The following is a 24,271-nucleotide window of genomic DNA, read 5'->3' on the forward strand; positions in this document are numbered from 1 at the left end:
AATGAATTTTCAAGATCTACGAGCTACATGTAGGTGGGCTTGTCCTTCTTAATTCGATCCACTAGGATCAGACGTAAATTCAGGATTGCTTCACGTGCTCCTACATTTCTTCTGAAACCAAATTGATCTTCTCCCAACTCAGTTTCAACTTATCTTTCCATTCTTCTGTAAATAATATTGTTAAAATGTTGCAGGCGTGGGATACTAAACTAGTGGTGCGGTGGCTTTTACACTTGTCCTTGATTTTCCTGTAGTCAGCATCTACCTTTCATAGAACCATACAATATTCAACATCCTTGCACTTCTCCTTCAGCCATTCTTCCTTAGCTGCCCTGCACTCACTATCCACTTCATTCTTTAATCGCCTCTATTCCTTTCTGCCCTCTTCATTTTCTGCATTCTTGAACTATCGTCACTCATCAATCAGGTCTAGTATCTCATGAGTTATCCATTGATTCTTAGTTGATCTTTCCTTTCTTCACAGAATTTCTTCAGCAGCCCTAGATGCCTCATTCTCCGCGACTGTCCATTCTTCTTTTATTGTGTTTCCTTCAGCCTTTTCATTTAGTTTTCGTGCAACGTGTTCCTTGAAAAAGTCCCTCACATTCTTTTCTCTCAACTTGTCTAGGTCCTATCTCGTTGCATTTCTTCAATTTCTTCAACTTCAAATAGCATTTCATAACGAGCAAGTTGTCGTCAGAGTCCACGTCTGCTCCTGGGAAAGTCTTGCAATCCAACATCTAGTTCTTGAATCTTTGCCTAATCATAATGAAGTCCATTTGATAACTCCCAGTGTCTCCAGGTCTCGTCCACGTATACAGCCGTCGTTTTTAGTGATGGAACCAAGTATTAGCAAGGACTAAATTATGACCAGTGCAGAATTTAACCAGCCGACTTCCTCTTTCGTTCCTTAGTCTCAATCCGAATTCTCCTACGGTATTACCTTCTCTTCCTTGGCCTACCGCTGCATTTCATTCTCCCATCACAACTAGATTCTCGTCACATTTTACATATTCTATTAAATCTATCTCTTCACATATTCTTTCGATTTCCTCATCATCCGCTGAACTAGTAGGAAGATAAACCTGCACTATTGTGGTGGGCATTAGTTTGGTGTATACCTTGACGACAATAATTCTTTCACTATGCTGATCGTAGTAGCTTACCCGCTGCCCTATTTTCTTATTCATTATTAAACCAACTCCTGCATTTCCCCTGTTTGATTTTGTGTTGATAATTCTGTAGTCGCCTGACCAAAAATCCTGTTCTTCCTGCCAACGTACTTCACTTATACCAACTAAATCTAACTTTAGTCTATCCATCTCCATTTTCAGATTCTCTAACCTACCACAACGATCCAAACTTCTAACATTCCACGCTCCGACTCGCAGAATGTCAGTATCCATCTTCCTGACGATCGCCCTCGTATAGTCCACACCCAGAGATCCGAATGGGGGACTAGTTTACCTCCGGAATATTTTACCCGAGGGGAAGCCATCATCAGTACATCATTCATACAGAGACAGCTGCACGTACTCGGGAGTTAGTTACGGGTGTAGTTTCCCGTTGCATTCAGCCGTGTAACAGTATCAACATATCAAACCCATGTTGAGTATTATTACAAGGCCATATCAGTCAATCATCTAGACTGCCGCATTGCATATTCCGAAAGGCTGCTACCTCCCTTTCGATGAACCACTCGTTAGTCTGATGTCTCAACAGATACCCATCCGATATGATTGCACCTGCGGCTTGGCTATCTGATTCATTGGGACTCGCAAGCTTCCCCACCGCGGCAAGGTCACATGGTTCTCTGGGGAAGATGAAATGCATAATATACAGTAATAATACACATATTAAGAAAATGTATTTATGAAGCAAGTTCTACTTTTTTTACCTTTAATTATTTTTTATAGCTTTGTACATAAAATATTCCTTCAAAATAGCTACTGTGTTTATGAATCAAGTTCTATTTTTCTGTTTAAATGTGAATATAATTGAAAACTCCGTACATAAAATGTTTGTACAAATAGCTGTTCCTCACTTCTCATATCTGTGTTCCTGTTAATCATACCCCCTCCCTCAATAATTACCCGAAGTCGGAGCGCCTGTGCGTGATATTCTCTACCTTCTGCATCGGCACTTTGTTGATCCACAGACCTGGATCTAGGATCGGTCCTTGCTCACAATCATGTATTCGGACTTCTTTATATTCAAGTTTAGACCAAGGTCTTCATACGATTCCACCACTTCCAATAGATCTGGAGATTCTCCACGCTGTCGCCATTAGGAGAGTGTTGTCAGTATATCTTATGTTGTCAATTGTCACTCCATTCACTTTGATGCCACCATTCATATCATGCAGGGCCTCCCTGAAGCAGGTCTCTGAGTACAGTTTGAACAGGAGTGGGAACAGAAAACAACCTTGCATCACGCCTCGTTTGACTGTGACTTCATTCATGAGTCGGTGCCCCACTCGAACAAAAACTTTCTGTTTGCAATATCGGTTTCTAATTATGCGGCTGTCTTCGTCATCTATACCTGTCCCTTTGAGTATGGCCATCACTTTGTCTATCTCTGTCGAACGCCTTGTTGAAGTCAATGCAGCTAATGAATACCGGACAGTTGTCCTCCCTAAACCAGTGCCTGAATTAAATAGATCTTCTCGTGTTCCAAGGACTTTACGGAGCGCCAATGTGATCTTCGGTTTCCCTGTAGATGCGCTGGTGAATCACTCGTAGAAAGATTTTTCAGCGTGGTATTCATTAGGCTGATTATGCGATGATCTTTGCTTTCCTTGCGTCAAACCCGTGTAGCAAGCTCATGAGCACTGCCAGCTACCAGTCATCATGGAGTGATCCGGTCTCGTAAATACTGTTGAACAGTTTTTTTCCCTTGCATTACACTCTGGTGGAAGCTCGTCTGGACCTGGAACTTTTGCGTTTTTACGGGTGAATACGAATAGAAATCAAGTGTCTCCTAACAACGTCCCGTAATTTAGCCTAATAATTCCCTAAGTAATAAGGTGAGAATCCTTCAGATTTTTCACTTTTTCAACAATTGTGCCAGTCTCCTCCCTTGCTGGTATACACTTTTGTCAGTTCCAGGATTTTACTTTCATATTTATTTTCTATGGTCCTTCTGTTAGTTTTACCTCGAATCTGCTCGCAATTGAAGGGACGTCAAATATTCAGACGTTTTTCAAACACGCCCTTCTCTCTTCAAGGGAGGGATACTAGGTGGTAATTAATGCATTTATTCTCTTGTACCTATAAAACATTACATTAAGAAGCAATCGTCAACTCAACTTGAGAATAACCGAAAATGATTTTAAAATGTATAATTTGGTTATTTGCATTTATTTTGTGATGCATACAGCTGACTGTTGTTGTAGACAAAGAATATTTGACAGGCAAAACTTTTGTGTACTGGTACAATACCAAAAGGATCTTAACCATTTTAATGAGTATCGGCTTGACTATTTTTTGAAATATCAATATATTATTTGTTTGAAGTAACTGAGTTGTTTCAGAAGAGATTATTCGAATCGCAAAACACTACTCCTGAATATAATTTCTTTTTAGGTAAACGCTGAATATGACACCAGAGATATTTTACATAGCGACATTGCTCTACAAGGAGTACCGAATGGACTATTTTATATTCTCCAAAAATCAGATTACCAGTGTCGAGTTTAAACCGGCGATCCTTGAATATGGACGTCGGCACTCACCCACTGATCTACAAAGAAACCTATAATAATAGCAATAATGATTAAAATATTATGAATAATACAACGCGAGTTGGCAGCGATGGTAGTTTTGAAACCTACAATTGTCAGCCCGAAATATACTCTTCCGAATTATTTTTCGTTTTCACACCTTGGCCATATCCGAATTAAGGTAAAGACCGCTACCTTCCGAGTCTTAGTCCTTTCATATCCCAGTGAGCGCTTTTGAAGGTTGAATGGCCAACTATGAATGTTTTACGTAAAATATAAACTGAAAACTATGACTGGCAATCTGTTTTAGACATCATAGTTTAAATAAGTAAAATGTGTCACCTGATCCATGTATGTGGGTCCTAAAGTTTTACATCAATGTAAATATCACTTACATCTCCTTTTTCTGCAGAGTGAGTTTGCTAAGTGATACGAATCGCGTAAATAAATATTTTTATTCGGAAAATGTTAATTTCAGTTCCGGCTTTTGGCAGCTGTAAAGATGATCCTTATCTTTACACGAGGAAAAAGCCAGGAATGGAGCTTAGTTAAGGAAATGGTCGATATTTGCACAGTTCTAACCATTTAGTATCCAAGAATCTCTGAAAACATGCCTGTGTTAGTGTGCCACTAAATAGATAGAAAACTGTTTCCATTATTCAACACTCTGACGAATGTAGAGGATAGCTAATATCGGTAAGCCTTTCTGAGTGCCTTTGATAGTTCTTAATAACGAATAGGAACGCTGAATGAACGTTTGCGTAGAATCACATACTTGGATGTAGTGTCCGCTTTATTGTGATATTAAACGATCAAATGCTAGGAAACTGGAACACATTTGAAGAATAGGGGTATGTCTTTCGCTCTTGAGTTTATGTAACTGTAAAACATAATTTTAGAGGATATTAGAGATATTGGAGGGCCATTTGACTCTATTTTGTGACAGGAGGCTACACTAGAAAGTTCCTTGAATAAGTCCTAAGACCTTCTAATTTCTGCAGTTACTGCAATACTTACATGGCATTCAAGGACTGAAAAACAGTAGCCTACATGGGGAACGTGCAATTGCATGTCATTCCTTGATGTTGCAAGCCACTATATTCAAGTTCTTTCCCATTTCAGCAATACATTTTCTTCGAATATATCTTGACACTCAATTTATAAAAATTCATTTTCCTTTAATCGATTTTTCTCTCTATCTACCATCTTGGATGATTAAACAACCTCAACACTTGAAATGCTCCCCCTTACATATACTTTTTTTAATTTACAACTTGTCTGGGATTTTGTTCGGTGATGTAACTTCCGTAGCAACTTCATTTTAGCCTGAAAACAATTCATATTTCAAAAATTACTCCAGATTGCCACTGACGGGTTTCAGTTCAGATGTTACGTAAAACATTGACAATACCTACTCAAGGGAAAATCACTACCACGTTCCATCAAAATTCCCCGCCTTAGAAATATCCCGAAGGAGCATATAGAGTAAAACTACCATTTCCTTAAATTATCTACGATAAATCACCAGTGAGCCAGGGGAATGAACATTTTCAAAATGTTATTTTGTATTGTGCATGAGAGCTCTTGCCTGGATTCCTATCACATAGATTTGTTGTCTGCAGGTGGGAGTTGTCAGAAGGGGAGAATATTTCCAATACTCAAATCCCTAGCACTGCATGTGTTTTGTCTGCGAGAGGACTAGCTCCCAGTCGCCTGCCAACAGCCTGTCCTAAATAATTCTAGAGCCTGGAACACAATGACAGCGACATAATAGGTGTTGGCAGGCTCTCCAGCGTCAAGGTCCCTGGGCACACCACTTAATTTATAAAAGTGCTCCCTTTGTTCAGACACACAGAACTCGGCCACGTTTTTTTAAGAAATGCGTATATAAATGTGTCCTGGATGAGGCATCCCTTTCTTATGAATTAACATTTTGAGAAATTACTGCAGAGGTTTCTTGTAGATTTCTTCCATCTTATTATAAAGAGTAACTTATGCTGAATTACATCTTGCACAGAGGAAAGATATAACTCTACTTGACTCAGTGATACACTCTGAAATAATATCTATGGCAAATAATAATAATAATAATAATAATAATAATAATAATAATAATAATAATAATAATAATAATAATATCTAATGTTTCTTCCCTTTTACCAATTGCCCAACACTCGCTTCTGTAGATAAACGTGCCCCAATTGAAGGTTTCAACATATTTCTTCCTTACTTTCCAATCTAAAAATGGCTGAAAGCTAATATACAAATTCGCCTTTGGAAGTTTCGTTGGCTATTCCTATACTCCTGATTTCAGTGGTGCACATATTGTGTTTAGTTATCATCTCTACTTATTATAAAACGAAGCATTCGATCCTGTCTGTCTGTCTGTCTGTCTGTCTGTCTGTCTGTCTGTCTGTCTGTCTGTCTGTCTGTCTGTCTGTCTGTCTGTCTGTCTGTCTGTCTGTCTGTCTGTCTGTCTGTCTGTCTGTCTGTCTGTCTGTCTGTCTGTCTGTCTGTCTGTCTGTCTGTGAGGGCTAATCTCAGGAACCACTGGAGGGAATTTGATGCGGTTTTCACCATTCTATTAAGAACTTCTCGAGAAAGGTTTTTAGCTTACGCAGGCTAAACACCTATACTATTCAGGTAAGAACTGTTCAGCACAGCATAATGAGTCCTGAAAAAAGTCCGCGATGGCATGTATCTATTTTCAACACATAACCCACTATAACTGTTTTTATGTTACAGATTGCAGCAAAAGAAACATCAAATTTAAAAACAACAGTTTAAATCAATTGAAATGAAATGGCGTATGACTTTTAGTGCCGGGAGTGTCCGAGGACATGTTTGGCTCGCCCGGTTCAGGTCTTTTGATTTGATTTGACTCCCGTAGGCGACCTGCGCGTCGTGATGAAGATGACACATACACCCAGCCCTCACGCCAGTGAAATTAACCAATGATGGTTACAATTTCCGACCCTACCGGGAATCGAACCCGGAACCCCAGTGGCCAAAGGTCAGCACACTGACCATTTAGCCATGGAGCCGGACTTAAATCAATCATTTAATCGTTATCAAAATATTTTTATTCCCCTCAAGTTACTAATGTACTGTAGATTAAAATATAATTTCCAGAATGTTATTTTCATTTATACTTCCGGAGATATCATCGCTTCCATTTTTCACATAATCTCCTTTCTGAAATATGGAAATGTAAATTACCAGTTTCAGAACGACCGAATAGATTGCCAGTCAGCGTGTGAGGGATCAGCGGTTTCGGCCAGCTAGTACACTGCTTCGAAAAAGTGCGTTTATCACGTAACAATGAAACTGATCAACAAAGAGATTCTCGAATGTCACAGGACAGAGAAAGAATGATTTCAGTAAAGATAAAGGGAGTCATCTTTCTCCAAATTCACTTCTCCGGTTGAAGATTATTACTCTGTGTAAACAGCAATTATAGTGAAGAAGCTGTTTATTACCCACAGAATTTCTAAATTCATTTCATCTTACCGGATTGCAGTCACACAAGCTGATTTTGAAAGTGGCCTATTATATTGTTACGTAAGCTGCATCCGCCAATGTTATACAATGGGAAGCGATGGGTAGTGAAAATTTTGAGAATATTATTTGATTGAAGTTAATAATTTAACTGGCTGTGGCACAGGATAAACCGTCTCAATGAAACCACGTGCCTCTTCGGAATTATGAAGGAAGATTGACCGGAAGGGGTATGCTTAATATCCTGAGGAATTTAAATTACGCAGCTGTGACTCTATCACGTAAAGAAAGCGTCCCCACGCGATACACAGAACACATGACCTGTCACGGGGATTCCCGCAATTGCTTCAAAGGCAGGTATGATGCTTTGGATAATTGAAAGAAATTTTACGATCGGATTCATTTCCGCAAACTATCAAGATTCATGGAATTATTTTAGCTACCTCTCGAACGCACTGCGTAATAACAATGGAATAGATTGATATTCTCTCTGTTAGGAGTCTAGGGTCAGCCATCTTGGGCCAGTCTTAAATAGTCCATCCAGACGCGCACCCCAGTTCGGTCGGGAAATAGTCTCCGGGCTCGCTCCACGTTACTCGTCGCCAGAATCAGTTTCTTTGTGCGGGGATGATCAAAGATATATAATATCGTATTCAAATAACAATTCACAACTGTATGTGTTTGAGAGCGAACAAATATAGAATAATTTCTTTAATATTTAGAAACGGTTTGTGATTATCATTTAAAATATAATCGGCCGTAAAATCAGTGCGAAACGGTAGCCCTGAGATCACCATAGAGTGTGATTGTAACATTAAGTGAACGAGTGGATAATATTCTGTATTGGTGCAACAGCTGTCTTCAGTGGAGAACGAGATTCCAACCATGTTCCAGGAAACAGCTACATAGTTCTGGACCCCTGGTATACCAATGACGATCGTCGCTGATATGGAGGTTTAAAGTCTTCCAAGCATGGGCCTGTCCGAGGTTCGAACTGAAGGCACCATGTAAGTATTCAGATAAGTGCATAATCCCATTATTAGTAATTATGAATGCGTAGCTTGTAAATAGTTCAATAGTAGATTAGGATGTATTTTTATAATATTTAGGACTTTAATATAGGAAGCTTTTGATTGAGTTAATGTAGTTAATTTTCAAGATATCATGAGGGGGTTGTTGTAATTAATCCACTTTAATCATTGGTTCACAGTGATCGTATAATTCAGTTTTGGGAACGGATCAGATGTACAGTCTCAGAATATATATTTTTAAATTTATTTTGTGAGTGCATTAGGTTAAAGATTAACGTAATGGAATTTAATAGTAGGCCTGTCGTCATTGCATAAAAATAGAGCATAATTAACGCATATTTTTTCCTGAAGTAGGAATGCACTTGATACATTTTCTTTTGAATGTCAAATTAGTAGTAGTTTTGTACCATAAGGTCCATGGCTGCATGTGTGCTGTATGGTGTATTATGAACGACGCTCGGATTCGAATCCACGACCTCCATTTAGATAGATCTCTCCGTAAGCGAGCATTTTATATTAATTTCCTCTTATCCCCTGCATTTTAAAGAAATGTATATTCTATCATATGACTTATCATTTTAAGAGTGTTGTTCCTTTGTTATTCTTCGGCGTGCTCAGATCACGAACACCAGTCTGTATTTCTTGAGTCTGTGTCAGTATGAATTAAATAGCGAGACAATCCCTCTTAACGATCTAATTATTTAAAGTTGTGACTTGGTTGTCTTACGAAATGGTATTGATATGGACATTTCTATATGAAGTTTAAAGCGTAAGTAATTTTGTTTTCAATAGAATAAGAAGTTTAGAGCGTTGTGTGAGGTCATGCAGAGTTGAGATTTTGAAAAGGGATTTGAGAGAAGAACCGTGCTAGGGTAAAGACAGACTCTTGACCAAGATCGTACTTTACTGTCACAAGGGAAATGTAAATGCGTTATGCTTGTTTCATATACCAGGAAATTGTTCGTCCGTAGGCCCAGGTAATCAGTTAATGAATGTAGGTGATAGGAACCCCTTTTCGCAAACAAAAGGTTAGTGTTTCTCTTTCAGCAACCCGTTACGACAGCAGAAGATCCATGATTCGAATCCCAGCACAACCAACGTGAATTCGCCCGGGTTTTCTTTGACCTGGACAGATATGTACATACAGCCAGTGATTGATTTTTGGATTTTAATCTTATTTCTTTGTGTTTCTTGATTGCTTATACATGTGATTTGATTGTTTGTTGTAAGTAAGTTCTAACTTTACTCACGTAATGATTATGGGTCCGTATTTCTCTGTTCCAAGTAGTGGATCATTCTATTAAGTGTGTAATTTCATTTCATTGTTTTTGTGTGTTAATGGTAGGGGGGGAGCATTGACCACCCAAACAGCTTCAAGTATTTTCTTGTTTAATTGTAACTTGGTACCCAGTGCCGAAGTGAATATAATTTAGGTTTCGCTGATGCATTCAGTAATTACATTAATGTATTAGATCTTATAATAATATAATATTTCAAAATAATTACGTCATCTGAGATTGTGTTGTTAATTTTATGTATCTTGGAGTGTCAGGTACTCCGAAATATGGTCTTAAAGACTTATGGAAACATGTATATTATTTTATTTGGAGTTTGTTTATTCTTTGCCAAGGACATTAAATTTTAGTTCGTTCATATTGGAAGAATTTCATTTCCCCTAGTATAGGGCATCTTGTGTTTTCATCCACGCCCTTAAGCCTGTAAGCTGGATGTTAATATAGATTCAGACAAACCACCCCAGAAAATTCAATAGTCAAGATCAAGGGTGCGGAGAAGTGTGCGTTCGAATCCTGCACAGGCCTTGGGCGTTGCCACATTTGTTGTCAAGGATACTTGAAATTTGCTTTCATGGTGGCTTCGGATCCCTGGCCAGAAAGGGTTCACAGTGTAATCTATTTACCACCAATCTTTACACCTTTCGATTTTCTTTAGATTCCTCAATTAAAACTAGAATGTCCAACGTGGGTCAATTTGGCCGAGCTGAAGTTAATGAGTCTATTTTTAACTTTTGAAGTTGATCTATGAGAACTTCCTTTCTTAGTTTTTACTCACTTTTCGAGTATTTCATTATTATAAAATATTAGGTTTATAAATACTGAACTTTTCGAGAAAGAAAATAGCAGTTTACCTAGAATACCCAACGCGGGTCATTTTGACCCACGTCTCTGTAACTGATTTAAGTTTTACTGTTGGCATCTATGATTGTGAAATAATTCGTTTCACCACAGTTACTCCGTAAATATTGGCATTGGATGCAAGAAAAGCAACAATGCTTCTATTTATGTGTTGTTGTTTGGCATGATGTGGTTATTGTCTGCTTCTCTTGAGAGCTTGTTGTAAAGATGTTTCGTAAACGATTGCATGAAAATGAAATCCTGGAATAATTACAAAATATTATGGAAGGAGAGTCTGATGGAGGAAATGTAAGTTTGGATGAATCAGAATATAATCTTAAAATTGAAGTAAAATAAAATGAAATTGGAGATAATCATGATCCTACATGTTGACCCATGTCAAATTTATTTACAATATCCAGCTCCTGAAACTGCACTGTCGTCTGTATCACTTTCATTGTCACTGTAATATTGTGTGAATGATAACAGTCTGAACTCCTGTACTCTTGGCTAATTGTTGATTGACCTGATACCACTAACAATTCCTTAATTTATTGTTCGTCTGAAGGTTTTATCTAGCATTAACGAAGTAATTAGAGGATCTGAAGAAACTAATAAACTTCCAGCAGACGAAGCATCCAGTGATTCTTAATGCGAGGAAATAGAATACACACAAGTGAATATAAATATGTGTGTGTAGGACTATCACGAACGACACAGAAATATAAAGAAATTGGAAAAGGATCTCTTCAAAGTAATTTTCTTTTTCCTCTTTATCCCCAATTCATGGATGTAAATTCAGTATTTGCTGACTTTTTAATATAATTTATAATGTACTTTTATTGGTGTAATTGTAGTTTAGAAATGAGCTATTTATTGTTGCCCATATGGCTGTGTCTCCAATAAATATTACTGCTCGTGAATAATAGTTCTTTAATTTAAAAATGATATTATCAAAAATAAAATCATTACACCAACATTGTGAAGCTTGGGTCAAATTTTCCCAGATTGAGCGTTGAAGGGAAATGGAAATGCCGGCATTGGAGTGTTAACACATTAATATGGTGAGAGGGGAAACCCTCCCTCACTACTTCTCTAATTATAGCTCCTTCTACTCGACTATGATCCTCTGATCTTCCTAAATCTGAAAGATTAATTATTTATTATTCCTACCATTTATGGTTATTTACAAGTGCATTCAACTTCAAGGTTTCCACTTCGCTCAGTTTGTACTCACTAACTTGGCCGAACACAGAGCGCACAGTGGCCCAGCATTGCAATCTAGCTTGACAAAATTATTTTATGCAATAAAACAAAAAAACATGAGTCAATGAAATAATTGGAAACTCCACATTTGTGTATTCTCCATCTTACGAGCTGTAAAAATACTAGGCAATCACATCATAATGTTAATATAATCTTAAAATTGAAGTAAAATAAAATGAAATTAGAGATAATCATGATCCTACATGTTGACCCATGTCAAATTTATTTACAACATCCAGCTCCTGAAGCTGCACTGTCGTCTGTATCACATTCATTGTCACTGTAATATTGTGTGAATGATAACAGTCTGAACTCCTGTCCTCTTGGCCAATTGTTGATTGACCTGATACCACTAACAATTCCTTAATTTATTGTTCGTCTGAAGGTTTTATCTAGCATTAACGAAGTAATTAGAGGATCTAAAGAAATGTTCTGATTTATTTGTGCCTAGACTCCTGGGCATGTTCAGGGAATTTTCCAATTTGTAGTAAAAATATGCTTAACTACTGACAGTCCATGTATCAAAACTTAGAGAACAGTAACTGGTATTGGATACCGCTTATACAAAGTACGCATAAATCAGCAGTTTATTTGCAGTAATTCTCCAGAACAAGTTCTTGATTATCATTACCACAGGAAATAGTGCGTAATCTGTCAGGAAACCTCTTCTGAAGTCTTCATTAATGCCAGTTTTTCCTGATGACATTTCTGTGTGATTTAAAAATCGACGAGCAGTATTACCGTCATTGGTATTGCCCCTACCTTGTGTTGGTGTAACTAAAAGTAGACCCGTTTCTACCCAAAATCTATAATTTATAATTATTTACAAGTGCACTCGACTTCGAGTATTCCACTTCACCGAGTTTGCACTCACTATTTTTTTTCATGTGGCTATGTTATCTTTATCTTCAGCTGTTCGCACTTGCCATTTTTAATGTCCATCCATTAGGCTATGCGAAAGACACACTCTAAAAATGCAATTGCTACATGCAATGTGGGCCATCCTCAAGAAAATTTACCTTCGTCGGGTGAATATTCATTCATATCTTTTAAATTATTCATATTCTTTGGTATGGTGTGACGCATAAATCATCTCTGTGTAGATTTATTAGATACCAGAGCATTTCAAATATTACCATCTGATGTACTGAAATTCATATCAAATATATCAAATATATTATACGGATTACGTAAGTTTTGGTAAGAATGATAGTATCTCATAGAAGCACACAGAACAACATTGACAGCCGCTTACATGTTAAATAGATCTATAACTCTAGATCATACACCTCTTACTGCCCTGTCGCGTATGGGCCTATTATATATTAATATGTCCGACTCGTTGGCTGAATGGTCAGCGTACTGCCCTTCGGTTCAGAGGGTCCCGGGTTCGATTTCCGGCCGGGTGGGGGATTTTAACCTTCATTGGTTAATTCCAGTGGCTGGGAGGCTGGGTGGCTGTGCTGTCCCCAACATCCCTGCAACTCACACACCACACACAACACTATCCTTCACCACAATAATACGCAGTTACCTACACATGGCAGATGCCGCCCACCCTCATCGGAGGGTCTGCCTTACAAGGGCTGTACCCGGCTAGAAATAGCCACACGAAATTATGATTATTTATCCATTCATATTATGTAATGATGCAAAACTGTACAGTATTAAAAATCTTGACCATAATGGCCAGTATTTACATTTCACATTTACATTATATTTCTATTTACTGAAACTGTACAGTTTAAAAAAATCATTGTAATAAATCCACACTCGAATCTGTTTACACTGAAAGACAACCACACACTTCCGGTGTTCGGATATTTCGTACCAGGGACATTCCGTAACACCTGATTTTTGTGGACATCTTGTACAACCTAGGCCGTTAACTACACTAAGGCCCACGGGAGTTGGAGTCTGACATTTGAGCGGCGAAGACAGAAGCTACAAGGTGTGCTGCGTCGCTATTGTTACCACCACCCTCGGTATATCATCCTTCAACACAGGCTGAGTGTTTAATAAAACACGTAGGCCTAATGGAATTCAATAAACTTTGTACCGTTCCTAAGCTTGTGCTAATAATTTAAGTTTTTAAGTGAAAAGACGTCATTGGCAATCTCTATAAACTGTAACAAAATAATCAACTTCTGATAACAGCATCAACAAATGCAGAACATATAAAAAAATTCCAGTCATAGTATAACTTACATACATCAGTCAGTCACTCACACTCATAAGGAAATTATGTTATAATAAATAATATATTGATAGTTGTATTATTTAACGCCAACTGTTAACGATACACTCCAAGAATAAACCATCATATCAAGGTGATACTTCATCGTAAAAAAATAAACTACATTTAGTCAGAACATGACCTTTTCTATTTATTGTTTTACCTGGTGTAAAGAACAATCTTCCGGGGAAGTAAATTTCTCCCTTGTGACCCTCCAAACATAATTTGTGTTTACTCCCTGGCTCTGGCAGTACATTCCTAAACGTTGTTCAATGGATATTGCGCAACTAGCCACTGATTAACTAACAAAAGTAATATTCAGAAAACATACACGCAAAGCAATGACAGCTAACACAGTACGACTCGGCATGACACCGTCCGGCTCCATGGCTAATGGTTAGCATGCTGGCCTTTGGTCACAGGGGTCCCGGGTTCGATTTCCGGCGGGGTGAGGAATTTTAACCATAATTGGTTAAATCCGTCGGCACGGGGGCTGGGTGTATATGTCGCCTTCATCATCATTTTATTCTCACCACAACGTGCAGGTCGCCTACATGCGTCGAATCGAAAGACCTGCATCTGGCGAGCCGAACTTGTCCTCGGACACTCCAGGCACTAAAAGTCATACGCCATTTCATTTTGCATGACACCGCTTAGACGATTGAGAGCAAGCTCAACCACGTGGCGATAGCATCACTAAAATGTGGCATCGCTGCGGTCGTTGTCATGACAGCATACCACTTCTGAGCCGCGTTAGTCAACATTTTTCTGCTGTTAGCGTCAAATGTTAGACTCCATCTCTCGTGGGCACTGCTGTACTAGCGAAGTGCTTTCCCGTAATCTCCAAAAATTTACGCCAGGACAACCCATACCACTTGTTGTGAGATTACTAATATAAAATGTAAGATTGGAATTCCCCTCTGAGTCAGCCAGGTCTCGTTTGTTATTACTTTGTTGAGAATTGGATGGAGAACCTGGACATTCCGGTAGAAACATGGAACTGTCAACAAAGGCATCATAGGACAACACATTTTGTTGAGGGCTGGAATAACCGTTTGAACCCGCTCTTAGGAAGACAAAACCCAAGAATAAAAGACGTGATGATATCTTGGAAGACAGAGGGGGAGAAGACAAACTGCGCCTTTATAAAGTAAGAAATTAGCATTGAAATCTCAAAGAGAAAGAATAAATACGTCATGTATGATAGATGGTGTTACAGGATAATGAAGAAGATGGAGAAATGAAGAAAATGGAAACCTGAGATACTGCCCGAGGGCTAGCTCATATTTGCAGAGTCTGAAATAAAATATCCCATGACTAAATTGCTCTTTGCTTGGATTAAAAATGCCAAAAAGAATCAGCAAACACAAAAATAGTAAAACGAAAAGACGAGAGGCTAGCCACAGCTGATTTAAAACACATTAACATTATTTTAAAATATTTATAAATATTTTTCTCATCCAAATCCTGGATGAAGTGTCATGGGAATTAGACAGCTTACCATTCTTGATGTTATCGTCTCCGTGTTTATTAACAGGATTAATTGATCAAAATACTTGGTATTAGGGTGTTAATTACAATTCTGTAAAAAAATGCAGGTTTCATCCATGTTCAGCTCATCATAAGCAGTTGTTTTAAAGTTACTTGGCGCCAAGTCCAGATTTTTTAAATTATTTCTTAAGAGAAATACGGTATTCAAAAACTTAATCTTCTTCTTAATTACCAACCATTGCCATGTAAAATTTAAAACAGTGTCATCGGCCGTTTTTGCTAACACTCTCGAGGCCATCAAAATATTAGAACAAACACCAGAGGGTTCCGCTAACGCTAAACTCAATATAGCAGTATTTCTGTCCACCTCTGGGATCTCGGCAACGGTAAATCGTAAATTATGCGCTCACTATTCCTCACGCCTCCGTAACGTAACGGTTAGTGTTATTAGCTGCCGTCCTCGGGGGCCCGAATTGGATTCCCGGTACTGCCAGAAATTTAAGAACAGCAGAAGGGCTGTTTTGTGATTGAAATGATACATGCAGTTCACGTCCAATGGGAGTGTGCCTGAAAAGAGCTGTACTACCTCGGGATGAGGATACGAGAGTACTATTCCTGTATGGTGTATAGGACATTTTCTTATATAAATGACAACTTAATATTTTGTGAGCGAATATTTTAGATGTAAATAGGTTGTACTACACTTGGAACACTTCCCAGTCTTTCAGGGGTACGGATTGTCCTATTGTAATTTCTTAAAATCATTAGCTGACACTTGGAAGGCAGTCGGCCGGACAAGTGGCACGGAATGCCCTGGTACGAATTGTCCTGTGTTCCCACTCAACCGACTGATAAGCGCTTATACGACAGGCGATGGAAAAACGCGAACTTTTTACCTTATCGTCTTAGTACTCACGAGTATCGACATTCACAAATTCCAAGAAGAGGATACGCGGCAGCAGGCTGAAAAACCCACGGACATCAGGTACACACTGGTGGGCTGTTTCACTTAAAATCCTACTGTCATTTTCAGTTATAACGTTAGCGGCACACGCGGATGACAGTCGTTTAGGAGAAAACCATACTATTTCTCCCGGCCTACTTTCTCTCGGCTTATAAAACATATAACCGTTGCGTATTAATATTAGTCTACACTTTTGCATAGTAATGAATTCCATGCTGTGCGCTGATCGATGACATCAAGCAGAAAACTGAGTAAAGATCAGTGCTACACTTGGATAGTTCGGTCTGTGGTAGCGTGATAGTTAGGGCCCGAAATTGTATGCAATATCAAAGTACGAAATATGTACATAAACATGTAGTAAATATCAGTGAAATATGAAATTAAATATGTAATATTCATGAAATAAGCAATAGTATCAATGCATTAAATTTAAAAAAAATATTCGCATTTCACTTTATGATGACTTAATGGTTACGTTATGAGAAAATAAAATGATTGTTTTTTTGCTATTTGCTTTAAGTCGCACCGACACAGATAGGTCTTATGGCGACGATGGGACAGGAACGGCCTAGGAATGGGAAGGAAGCGGCCGTGCCCTTAATTAAGGTACAGCCCCAGCATTTGCCTTCCACCTTCCACTCCTCCAAGGGCCTTCATAGCCTGTACGGAAGTGAGTTTGCTTCTTTTTTTTTTTTTTTTGCTACTGTTTTCAAATTTTGACAGTAAGTATGTTGTTATTTGAGTCATCACTCCATAGACTGGTTTGATGCAGTTTCCATGCCAGCCTATCCTGTGCTAACCGTTTCATTTCTACACAACTGCTGCATCGAACATTTGCTCTAATCTGCTTGTCATATTCATACCTTGGTCTACCCCTACCGTTCTTACCACCTACACTTCCTTCAAAAACAAACTGCACAAGTCCTGGGTGTCTTAAGATGTGTCCGATCATTCTATCTCTTCTTCTGGTCAAATTTAGCCAAATCGAACTGCTCACACCAACTCGATCCAGTATCTCTTTATTTGTGATTCGATCTCTCCATCTCACTTTCAGCATTCTTCTGTAACACCACATTCCAAAAGCTTCTAATCTCTTTCTTTCTGATCAAGTTATCGTCCATATTTCACTTCCATACAATGCCACACTCCAGACCAAAATCTTCAAAAACATTTTTCTAATTCGTATATCAATGTTCGAAGTGAGCAAATTTATTTTCTTAAGAAAGGCCTTCCTTGCTTGTGCTAGTCTGCATTTTGTGTCCACCTTACTTCTTCCAACATTAGTTATTTTACTGCCCAAGTAACAATATTCATCTACTTCTTGACAAAAATAATCCTTTCACTATGCTGGTCATAGTAGTAAACCCACTGCCCTATTATTTTATTCATTATTAGACCAACTCTTGCATTTCCCCTGTTTGATTTTGTGTTAATAATTCTGTAGTCACCTGACAAAGAATCCTGTTCTTCCTGCCAACGTACTTCACTTATACCAACTACATCTAACTTTAATACATCCATCTCCAAATTCTCCCACCTACAATATTGACTCAAACTTCTAACATTCCACGCTCCGACTCGCAGGCTGCCAGTATCCATCTTCCTGATGATTGCCCCCTCTCGTGTATTCCCCACCCGGAGATTCGAATGGGGGACTATTTTACCTCCGGAATATTTTACCCGGCAGGAAACCATCATCAGTACATAATTCATAAAGAGAGAGCTGCATGCCCTCGGGAGTTAGTTATTGTTGTAGTTTCCCGTTACTTTCAGCCGTGTAGCAGTATCAACACACCAAAGTCATATTGAGTATTATTAAAGGACATATCTGTCAATCATCCGGACTCCCGCTCTTGCAACTTCCGAAAGGCTGCTACCCACCTTTCGATGAACAGTAAGTATAATTATTAATTAATCAACTTAAAGACATTATCAAACTACTTCAGAAGTTTAAAAACAACTGTAAATCACGGAGTATATCTAACCCTTTCCCCGTTTCTATACGGGATCAGGTATGAAGAGAGATGAATCCTGGTAGCGAGTTTTTACGACCGGATGCCCTTCCTGATATCAACCTCATCAGAAGAGTTTTTTTTTTTGCTAGGGGCTTTACGTCGCACCGACACAGATAGGTCTTATGGCGACGATGGGATAGGAAAGGCTTAGGAGTTGGAAGGAAGCGGCCGTGGCCTTAATTAAGGTACAGCCCCAGCATTTGCCTGGTGTGAAAATGGGAAACCACGGAAAACCATTTTCAGGGCTGCCGATAGTGGGATTCGAACCTACTATCTCCCGGATGCAAGCTCACAGCCGCGCGCCTCTACGCGCACGGCCAACTCGCCCGGTTCAGAAGAGTTAATGAGATGAAATGATTGATGCAATATTTGATAGTAAAGAGGGAGAGGGTGAAATATGGTGCCCGCACATCACCTACACCCGTCGAATAGCACCAAGAGTTCTTCTCAAAGCTTAACATCTCCATCCGACGGACGAATCACAATCGACAGCGTCGTATAACCTCACTTCATATGAGCTCTTCGGAGAGGTTTGGAACTGAATTCAGGCCTTTGACACCAACCTAGTGATCAGAAATTGTATACCACCACCTCTCCTACGTGGCCAGCCAACATTCTGATGGTGAAAGTTTTCGGCCTACGAGACTCGACCAGGCTAACCATGTGTTCTTACTATCCGCGTACTTCTTTCGTCACGGATTTAAAATTGTATTTGTAAACAGTAGCATTTGCGTTTTGTTTTTTATTCTGTCCTATTTGTCGAGACACTGGGGAGTTGTTCCAGAAACTTGATAACAATCATTATGACGAATTCGAGCCTATTGTAAAAGTGGAACATGCATTAAGGTACAATATAATACTGTATGTTGTTATTATCAAACTGCTTACATTTATCTAGTCCACTCAAGTTGTAAATTCTGTTCGTGCTCTGAAACCATTCGATAAAAGCCCCATAAATATTTCATCGGATATATGCTGTGATTTGTAACTACTCTAATTACATTTAATATGCATAATTTTAAATACTCAATCGTCGCACTATGTGGTCTCACTTTGTACTTACCTTCGTGTTTCCCCATACAGTAACCAGATATACTAAAATTTTAATTGATGATGGACGCCAGCTACAAATAAATGTAATAATAACAGGATGAAAATCTTGAAAATCTCTAGGGTGTGGGGTAATTAGGTTACTTTGACGCATAACATATGGGTTCTGGGAAAAGAATATTGACGTTTGGTTTTCCAACAAAAATTTGAGGCTATCTGATCTACTACTGAAATAAAACAATTAATTTTATTTGATACTAAACAATATATATTATTTAACTTTTGAAATGAAATGGTGGGACTTGCTGCGTTAATTTGGATGACAATATAAAACTCTAATAATAATAATAATAATAATAATAATAATAATAATAATAATAATAATAATAATAATAATAATAATGTTATTTGCCCGTGTGGGGATTTACCGGTTACCTCCATCGGGCGCGTCCCATTGGAATTGGGGAAGCTCGCTGGCTCTGCCGCCAGCAGAGTCAGGGGGTAGTAGGGAAATAAAAAACCACCGTGAAAAAAAACTGGTCCCTTGCCAGGGTTACGGCGAAGACTGGTAAATGACCAGAAGCCAGAAAACATCTTGAGGCAACCTCTAGGGCTAACAACCCTAGTTGTAAAAGGATGGGTATCCGTCCAAAGCAAAGTCAAGTCAAAAAGCATGATGGCACAACATTTCAAGAAACATACCCCAGGGGGTAAATCTTCGGATAAATCCCTCGTCGTGAACGCCACGGCGCACGAGTCTCGTTCGGATTCTGGGGGAGACTCGACATCATGCAAGAGACGAGTCGGAGCGTCTCGGTGTACCCCGAAGAGTCAAAAACTGAAGCCAAAATCTAAAACCTTTCTAGCAACTTTCAACATAAATTCACTTACACAAACTGGCAAGCTGAAAACCCTCACCAAAGCTCTTCACGAAAATCAGATATCCATAGTGGCCCTACAGGAAACAAGGTACTCAGATGAAGAGATTTTTGAATCTGAAGTCTACCGATTTTTCAAGAGCAAAGCGCAAAGAGGAATCCTCAATGGAGCTGTGATGCTTGGAACCGCGTTTGCTGTTAGAACCAAGATCCTTAAATCGGTTGCAAATTTCGAACCTGTGAATGACAGATTGTCTATACTCACAATTAAATGCGCGAACAAAACCTACGCCCCAGTTAACGCACATGCTCCTACAAACGATAAGAACAAGTCTGATCCAGACGAAGTTGATAATTTCTGGGACCTACTGGATGAAAAATTGAACAAAATCACCAAACACCATGTCAAGCTTCTTTTGGGTGACTTCAATGCGCAACTAGGTCGTGAGCAGAAGTACAAGAAAGTTATAGGAAATTACCCTGCTCACAAAAGAACCAATCCCAACGGCAAAAGACTGGTGACCATTTGCGAAATTCACAACCTGCAGGTCATGTCGACCCGCTTTCGCCATCTACCCAGAAAGCAAATGACTTGGCGTTCTCCCGTCCAAGCTCTCGGGGAGTTCCAAATTGATCATGTTGCGATCTCCAGGAGAAACAGCCCTGAGATTATGAATGTCAAGGTAAAGAAAGACATCAATGTGGCCTCAGATCATTATATGTCTCTTATCAAATTCAAACCAATTCCCGCAAACACAAGGAAGACAACCAAACAGATCACACGCTTCGACAATGATAAACTTCGGCAAAGGGTCGAGGAGTTCCAGGGGAAGGCTAGACCAAATGACTGTGACTTTAACAACGCCAAAAGTCTCCTTGTTGAGGCCGCCAAAGACGTTGCAGAAATCAAGAGAAGCAAAAAGCATGTCTGGTGGAATAGTACCTGCGAATCAGTCCTCCAAGAAAGACTCAATACGTGGAAACAGTACTACTCTACGAAATCAGAAAATGATTGGGAAACCTACAAAACCCAACGTGCCCAAGCAGCTAGAGTGTTCAGAACTGAGAAACGTAAATACGAAAAATCTCTCATTGAAAAGATAGAACAAAACTTTAGGAAGAATGAAAGCAGAGAGTACTACAGAGCCTTCAGACGCAAACTCACTGGCTATAAACCACCATCTCTGTGCTTTGAGCGAACGGGCGGCACACTGGCGACGTCAAATGAAGAAAATTGCAGCATTCTGGCAGATTACTTCAAGAATTTACATAATTGCTCTAAACCGCAAAACGCCATTGAGACCAAGGAACCCTTACTCAGGTACCCAGATTCCAGACCACCCGACAGAGATGAAATCAAGCGCCACATTGCCCGTCTCAAAAATAACAAAGCGCCGGGGGAAGACTCAGTAGTAGCAGAACTATGGAAATATGCCCCAGAAGAATCACTTGATATCTTGCAAAAGCAAATAGAAGAAATTTGGAACAAGGAGACCCTACCCGAAGATTGGAAAATAGCTTTGATCCATCCATTACACAAAAAAGGCAGCATGAAGAACATCAAAAACTACAGAGGAATATCTTTGCTACCCGTGGCTTACAAAATTCTATCACTTGCCATCCTGGAGCGTTTGGAAGCACAAGTCGAACATCAAATAGATGAATACCAAGGAGGGTTCAGAAAAGGTTGCTCAACAGCTGAACAGATCCAAAATCTCAAAACGATCATCAGATATTGTACACTAAGGTCCAAGCAGTATGTGTCTGTCTTTGTGGACTTTAAGAAAGCGTACGACTCCATTGACCGGGAAGACCTGCTAAACATCTTAAATGAATTTGGAGCTGATTTGAAACTGCTGGCATTAATTAGAGCCACCCTGACCGATACAAAATCCAAAGTGAAGTTCCCCGGATGTCTCTCGCATTCCTTTGACATCAAAACAGGAGTCCGACAAGGTGATGGGCTATCCCCGATACTCTTCAACTGTGTTCTTGAAAAGATCATCAGAACCTGGCGGGTGAGATTACAGGAAACCAACTACAGTCCATTGAGAATAGGAACAAAATCCAAGGGGATCGCAACAGACTGCTTAGCATTTGCCGATGATATTGCTGTTCTCTCAACCGACATAGAAACCGCTAGAGCTCAAGTTGAAATTTTAAAGGAAATTGCCGAACAAACTGGTTTGCAGATATCGTTTGAGAAAACAGAAGTAATGACTAACATCAAAGACGCTCCACCAAAACTCCATACAAAATACGGGGACATCACCCGAGTAGACAAATTCAAATACCTGGGTGAGATCATCATGAAAAATGGACTGGACAAAGAAGCACTTCAGGAGCGAGTACGCAAACTGGAAATAGCCTACCAAACATCCCGCACAATCTACAACAAAAAATGCCTTTCCCAAAACACCAAGATATGTCACTATGAAACAGTTCTGAAGCCAGCAGAAACCCTGTCTCTAAATGCCAACAAAGGACTCCTTGACGAACTGGAGAAAAGAGAACGCAAAATTGTGAGAGGAATCTTGGGATCAAAGTACAGAAATGGAATCCATCAAAAGAGATCCAACAAGGAAGTCTACAGCAAAATAGAGAAAATTACCGACACAATCAGGCGAGCACGATTTTACGGTCATCTGAAAAGAATGGACAGAAGGAAGTTAACTAAAGAAATCTTTCACTTTTTTGATTCAAACCCCAAAACCACAATTCCCTGGTTTAGAAATACCAAAGAAGACCTGCAAATGCTACATATCTCAGCTGAAGACGCCCTTAACAGAGATCTCTTCCGCAAGAAAATATTGACGAACGGGCTAAGCCGAGACGAGCAACCGAAGAGAAGACACGGTGCCCCTTGGACAGAGGAGCGTAAGCAGGCCCACTCACAAAGAATGAGGGAAATTTGGGCTCTAAAGAAGGCCAAGTTCAGTGTCAAATGCAACAAGACTTAACGTGGTCCTTGATGGCCCCAGCGAATTAATATATATATATATATATATATATATATATATATATATATATATATAATGTTATTTGTTTTACGTACAACTAACTACTCTTTTACGGTTTTCGGAGACGCCGAGGTGCCGGAATTTAGTCCCGCAGGGATTCTTTTACGTGCCAGTAAATCTACCGACACGAGACTGACGTATTTGAGCACCTTCAAATACCACCGGACTGAGCCAGGATCGAACCTGCCATGTTGGGGTCAGAAGGCCAGCGCCTCAATCGTCTGAGCCACTCAGCCCGGCTATAAAACTCTGAAATCACAACGGTAAGAAACTCTAGGCATTAAATTTGAAATCCTTTTGACCGGAAATTTGAAATCTATACAAGAAATTTATCCCTCACGGTTTCACTTAACAGTACTTTGAACACTTTGAGTGTTATTATGACACATTCCTTGGAATTGGTATAATGTTTAGGTATCTCAAACCTAATTTGGTGACGTATCCTTTTAGATTCACAAACGAGATATAGCATGGCGTGAAAATATAATCACACTGCACAGTCAACGTTACACTTAATTCAATGAACTGTTAGTCTTCATTACGAAGACTCGGTATTCGGCTGTCACGGAACTGACACAAGAACTCGACCGAAAAGATGCACGGAAACACACTCCGAATATATAATCCACATGGTCACTGACGACTACGTATCCATGTGACTGCTTCTTCTCTATCTAACAGACTGGCCGACTAAGGCCTAACTATCCATATGACTGCTCACTACCATCTCAGTAGAACTCCTTATGGCAAGGCTCTGTATCCAACTGACTGACTGCTATGGGAGACGCCTTCTTTTATAGACACTAGTTGTCATATGGTATTACACCCACGTCATGGTTAAAACAGTCCATGACATCACTCAAACCCAGCTCCAAAGTGTTAAAGGTAGTGTTGCAATAGCCTTAGGCAGCGTACGAACTCCCTAAATTACCTCATGTTTCTAAATTCAAACAATGACGTACGGGCTTT

Source organism: Anabrus simplex, chromosome 1, assembly GCF_040414725.1.
Source record: "Anabrus simplex isolate iqAnaSimp1 chromosome 1, ASM4041472v1, whole genome shotgun sequence".
Taxonomy (NCBI): domain Eukaryota; kingdom Metazoa; phylum Arthropoda; class Insecta; order Orthoptera; family Tettigoniidae; genus Anabrus; species Anabrus simplex.